We start from the raw sequence: 6054 nt of genomic DNA on the forward strand, positions 1-6054 counted from the left end.
GATCTAAGTATTGCCATCTTTGGTATTGGGAAATAAAAGAGAAAATTTCCTTTCTATAGAATTAATCCTTCTATTTTGGGAAAGCACATTGCCATTAATAGAGGAAGAAAGATTAAGCACGTTATGGAAATTTGTATCTAAGCTAGCCTTCATCTCTCTGATAATTTCGTTTTGATAAAAGCATAAGAGAGTGGTAGATTCAACCTTATCATTCATGGGGTGCCCAAATATAGTTTTCATTTTTTTCATAGGTATCTATAGCATCCCCCTCAAGAAAACCTTCTTCAAAAATAGAATCGAAAACTTTCTTAAATGAAGAGGGTAAGCCAACATAAAAGCTTTTTAGGTATATCTCAATTTGACATTGTGGCACATAGCTAGCGTGAATCCTTAATAGCCTATCCCAAGCATCTTTTAAAGATTCATCAAGTAAATAATGAAAAATTCTGGAGTCCTCTTCCTCAAAATTATCCACATTCTCATTGGTAGCTCCGGCGGGTCTTTCCATAGCATCATTATTTATGAGCTTAGAGAGGACAGAGGGACTATCCAAAGTACTAAAACTCGAGAGAGAACCCTTACCTTTTTTCGACTCAGCCATGGCAAAGGGAAGGCAAACGGTAAAGAGAGGGCAAATAAAACGGCAAGGGTGAAGTGGGGGAGAGGAAAACAAGAGACAAATGGCAAATAATGTAATGCGAGGGAGATGAGTTTGTGATGGGTACTTGGTATGTCTTGACTTGAGCGAAGACCTCCCCAGCAACGGCGCCAGAAATCCTTCTTGCTACCTCTTGAGCACTGCGTTGGTTTTCCCTTGAAGAGGAAAGGGTGATGCAACAAAGTAGCGTAAGTATTTCCCTTAGTTTTTGAGAACCAAGGTATCAGTCCAGTAGGAGGTTCCTCACAAGTCCCTCGTACCTACACAAACAAACAAGAACCTCGCAACCAACGCGATAAAGGGGTTGTCAATCCCTTCACGGTAACTTGCAAAAGTGAGATCTGATAGAGATAATAATATAAGATAAATATTTTTGGTATTTTTATGATATATATTGAAAAGTAAAGATTGCAAAATAAAGTAGATCAGAACTTATATGATAAAATATAGACCCGGGGGCCATAGGTTTCACTAGTGGCTTCTCTCAAGATAGCATAAGTATTACGGTGGGTCAACAAATTACTATCGAGCAATTGATAGAAAAGTCCATAGTTATGAGATTATCTAGGCATGATCATGTATATAGGATCACGTCCGCAACAAGTAGACCGAAACGATTCTGCATCTACTACTATTACTCCACACATCGACCGCTATCCAACATGCATCTAGAGTATTAAGTTCATAAGAACAGAGTAACGCATTAGGCAAGATGACATGATGTAGAGGGATAAACTCAAGCAATATGATATAAACCCCATCTTTTTATCCTCGATGGCAACAATACAATGCGTGCCTTGCTGCCCCTGCTGTCACTGGGAAAGGACACTGCAAGATTGAACCAAAAGCTAAGCACTTCTCCCATTGCAAGAAAGATAAATCTAGTAGGCCAAACCAAGCTGATAATTCTAAGAGACTTGCAAATATAACAAATCATATATAAAATAATTCAGAGGAGATTCAAATATTTCTCATAGATAAACTTCATCATAAACCCACAATTCATTGGATCTCGACAAACACACCGCAAAAAGAGTTGCATCGAATAGATCTCCAAGAAGATCGAGGAGAACTTTGTATTGAGATTCAAAGAGAGAGAAGAAGCCATCTAGCTAATAACTATGGACCTGAAGGTCTGAGGTAAACTACTCACAACTCATAGGAGAGGCCTTGGAGATGATGTAGAGGCCCTCCATGATCGATTCCCCCTCCGGCGGAGCGCCGGTGAAGGCTCCAAGATGGTATCTCACGGATACAGAAGGTTGCAATGGTGGAAATAGGGTTTCGTGGTGCCACTAGTCATTTTCGGGGTATGTAGGTATATATAGGAGGAAGAATTAGGTCGGTGGAGCCTCGAGGGGCTAACAAGGGTGGGGGGCCCCACCCTAGGGCGCGTCGGGCACCCTTGTGGCCGCCTCGACTGCTTCTTGACGTCCACTCCAAGTCTCCTGGGTTGCGTTTGTTCCAAAAAGATCGCTCCCGAAGGTTTGATTCCGCTTGGACTCTGTTTGATATTCCTTTTCTTCGAAACACCGGAATAGGCCAAAAAACAGCAATTCGGGCTGGGCCTCCGGTTAGTAGGTTAGTCCCAAAAATGATATAAAAGTGTATAGTAAAGCCCATAAACATCCAAAACGGGTAACATAATAGCATGGAACAATCAAAAATTATAGATACGTTGGAGACGTATCAGTCCTTGAAGAAGGTTAAAACAACAAACTTGATGAAACACCGTTGTGGTTTCGTGCGTAGGTAAGAACGGTTCTTGCTAGAAGCCCATAGCAGCCACGTAAAACTTGCAACAACAAAGTAGAGGACATCTAACTTGTTTTTGGAGGGCATGTTGTGATGTGATATGTGATACGTCTCCAACGTATCTATAATTTATGAAGCATTCATGCTATATTATTACCTGTTTAGAATGATTATGGGCTTTATTATACACTTTTATATTACTTTTGGGACTAACCTATTAACCAGAGGCCCAGCCCATATTGCTGTTTTATTGCCTGTTTTAGTATTTCAAAGAAAAGGAATATCAAACGGAGTCCAAATGGAATGAAACCTTCGGCATCGTGATTTCTTGGAAGAATATCATCCTGGAGGCTTGGAGATCAAGTCAGAAGATCCTCGAGGAGCCCATAAGATAGGGGCACCACCCCCCCCACAGGGCGCGGCCCCCTATCTCGTGGACCCCTCGAGCACCCCCCGACCGACTTCTTTCGCCTATATATGCCTATGTACCCTAAAAACATCAAATATCAAGATAGATCGGGAGTTCCGCCGCCGCAAGCCTCTGTAGCCACCAAAAACCTTTCGGGAGCCCGTTTTGGCACCCTGTCGGAGGGGGAATCCATCACCGGTGGCCATCTTCATCATCCTGGCGCTATCCATGACGAGGAGGGAGTAGTTCACCCTCGGGGTTGAGGGTATGTACCAGTAGCTATGTGTTTGATCTCTCTCTCTTGTGTTCTCTCTCGTGTTCCCTCTATGGCACGATCTTGATGTATCCTGAGCTTTGCTATTATAGTTGGATCTTATGATGTTTCTTCCCCCTCTACTCTCTTGTGATGAATTGAGTTTCCCCTTTGAAGTTATTTTATCGGATTGACTCTTTTATGAGAACACTTGATGTACGTCTTGCCGTGCTTATCTGTGGTGACAATGGGATATCATGTGCCTCTTGATGTATGTTTTGGTGACCAACTTGCGGGTTCCGCCCATGAACCTATGCATAGGGGTTGGCACACGTTCTTGACTCTCCGGTAGAAACTTTGGGGCACTCTTTGAAGTACTTTGTGTTGGTTGGATGAATCTGAGATTGTGTGATGCATATCGTATAATCATGCCCACGGATACTTGAGGTGACAATGGAGTATCTAGGTGACATGAGGGTTTTGGTTGATTTGTGTCTTAAGGTGTTATTCTAGTACGAACTCTTTAATAGATCGATCCAAAAGAATGACTTTGAGGTGGTTTCGTACCCTACCATAATCTCTACGTTTGTTCTCCGCTATTAGTGGCTTTGGAGTGACTCTTTGTTGCATGTTGAGGGATTGTTATATGATCTGTCTATGTTATTATTGTTGAGAGAACTTGCACTAGTGAAAGTATGAACCCTAGGCCTTGTTTCCTATCATTGCAATACCGTTTACGCTCACTTTTACCACTTGTTACCTTGCTGTTTTTATAATTTCAGATTACAAATACCTTTATCTACTATCCATATTGCACTTGTATCACCATCTCTTCGCCGAACTAGTGCACCTATACAATTTACCATTGTATTGGGTGTGTTGGGGACACAAGAGACTCTTTGTTATTTGGTTGCAGGGTTGTTTGAGAGAGACCATCTTCATCCTACGCCTCCTACGGATTGATAAACCTTAGGTCATCCACTTGAGGGAAATTTGCTACTATCCTACAAACCTGTGCACTTGCAGGCCCAACAACGTCTACAAGAAGAAGGTTGTGTAGTAGACATCAAGCTATTTTCTGGCGCCATTGCCAGGGAGGCTAGGTAAAGGGCACTCACTCACACCCCGTCAACTAAGCTCTTTTCTGGCGCCGTTGCAAAGGAGGTGAATGCTTGAAGGTATATCTTTAGATCTTGCAATCGAATCTTTTTGTTTCTTGTTTTATCACTAGTTTAGTTTATAAAAGAAAACTACAAAAAAATGGAGTTAAGTTTGTCTCATACACTTCGTCTTTTAAATATCTTTTGTGAGTATGATGAAAAGGAAAATTGTGCTCAAGTGCTAGAAGAAGAAATCTATAGAATGTTTGATACTAAATCTTTGAATGATGAGCATGATTGCAATGTTGTTGGTATGAATTCCTTGAATATCCATGATGCTAATGATATGCAAAGCCACAAGCTTGGGGAAGCTATGTTTGATGAATATGATATTTTTTGTCCCCCAAGTTTTGATGAGAAATTTATTATGATGAAAGCATGCCTCCTATTTATGATGATTATATTGATGAAAGTGGGTTTGGAAGAGTGTCAACTTTAGGAAGTAGTGATCCCACTATTTTGGAGGATGTTGAATCTTATTGTGATGAACATGAAAGTGGATTTGGAAGAGTGTCAACTTTATTTAGTGATGATTCCACTATTTCGGAAGAGGTTCCAATTGATTATGAGAACAAAGTTGCTATCTATGATGATTATTGTGATGAATTGTATGCTATTAATAATAATGATAACCATGAACCTTGTCATCATGATTTTAGTTTTCAATTGGATTATGCCTCACATGATAATTATTTTGTTGAGTTTGCTCCCACTACTATTCATGAGAAGAATTTTGCTTATGTGGAGAGTAGTAAATTTTCTATGCTTGTAGATCATGAAAAGAATGATTTAGGTGCTGGTTATATTGTTGAATTCATTCATGATGCTACTGAAAATTATTATGAGGGAGGAACATATGCTTGTAGGAATTGCAATAATATCAAGTTTCCTCTCTATGTGTTAAATTTTGAAGCTATGCTTGTTTTACCTTCCTATGCTAGTTGATTATTGTTCCCATAAGTTGTTTGCTCACAAAATCCCTATGCATAGGAAGTGGGTTAGACTTAAATGTGCTAGTCATATGCTTCATGATGCTCTCTTTATGTTTCAATTCTTATCTTTTATGTGAGCATCATTGCCATCATCATGCCTAGCTAGAAAGGCATTAAAGAAAAGCGCTTGTTGGGAGACAACCCAATATTTACCCTTACTGTTTTTGTGTTTTCACATGATTATGCTACTGTATTAATCATGTTTTATAGCTTTTGTTTCAATAAAGTGCCAAGTAGAACCTTTGGGAAGACTTGGGTGAAGTCTTTATGATCTTGCTGTAAAAAACAGAAACTTTTGCGCTCACGAGATTAGCTGCAATTTTTTACTGGAGAGTGCTTTTAGGTTTATTCTTTTTGAAGATGATTAATAGACAAATTCCTCAGGACCACCAATTTATTTCATAATTTTTGGGGTTCCAGAAGTATACGTTTGATACATATTACTACAGACTGTTCTGTTTTTGACAGATTCTGTTTTCATTGTGTTGTTTGCTTATTTTGATGAATCTATGGCTAGTATGTAAGGGTATGAACCATATAGAAGTTAGAATACAGTAGGTTTTACACCAATATGAATTTAGAATGAGTTTATTACAGTACCTAAGTGGTGGTTTTACTTTCTTATACTAACGGAGCTTACGAGTTTTGTTTTGAGTTTTGTGTGGTTGAAGTTTTCAAGTTTTGAGTAAAGATTCGATGGACTATGGAATAAGGAGTGGCAAGAGCCTAAGCTTGTGGATTCCCAAGGAACCCCAAGGTAATATTCAAGGACAACCAAGAGCCTAAGCTTGGGGATGCCCCGAAAGGCATCCCCTCTTTCATCTTCG

This window comes from Triticum aestivum, chromosome 1B (assembly GCF_018294505.1).
Source record: "Triticum aestivum cultivar Chinese Spring chromosome 1B, IWGSC CS RefSeq v2.1, whole genome shotgun sequence".
NCBI lineage: Eukaryota > Viridiplantae > Streptophyta > Magnoliopsida > Poales > Poaceae > Triticum > Triticum aestivum.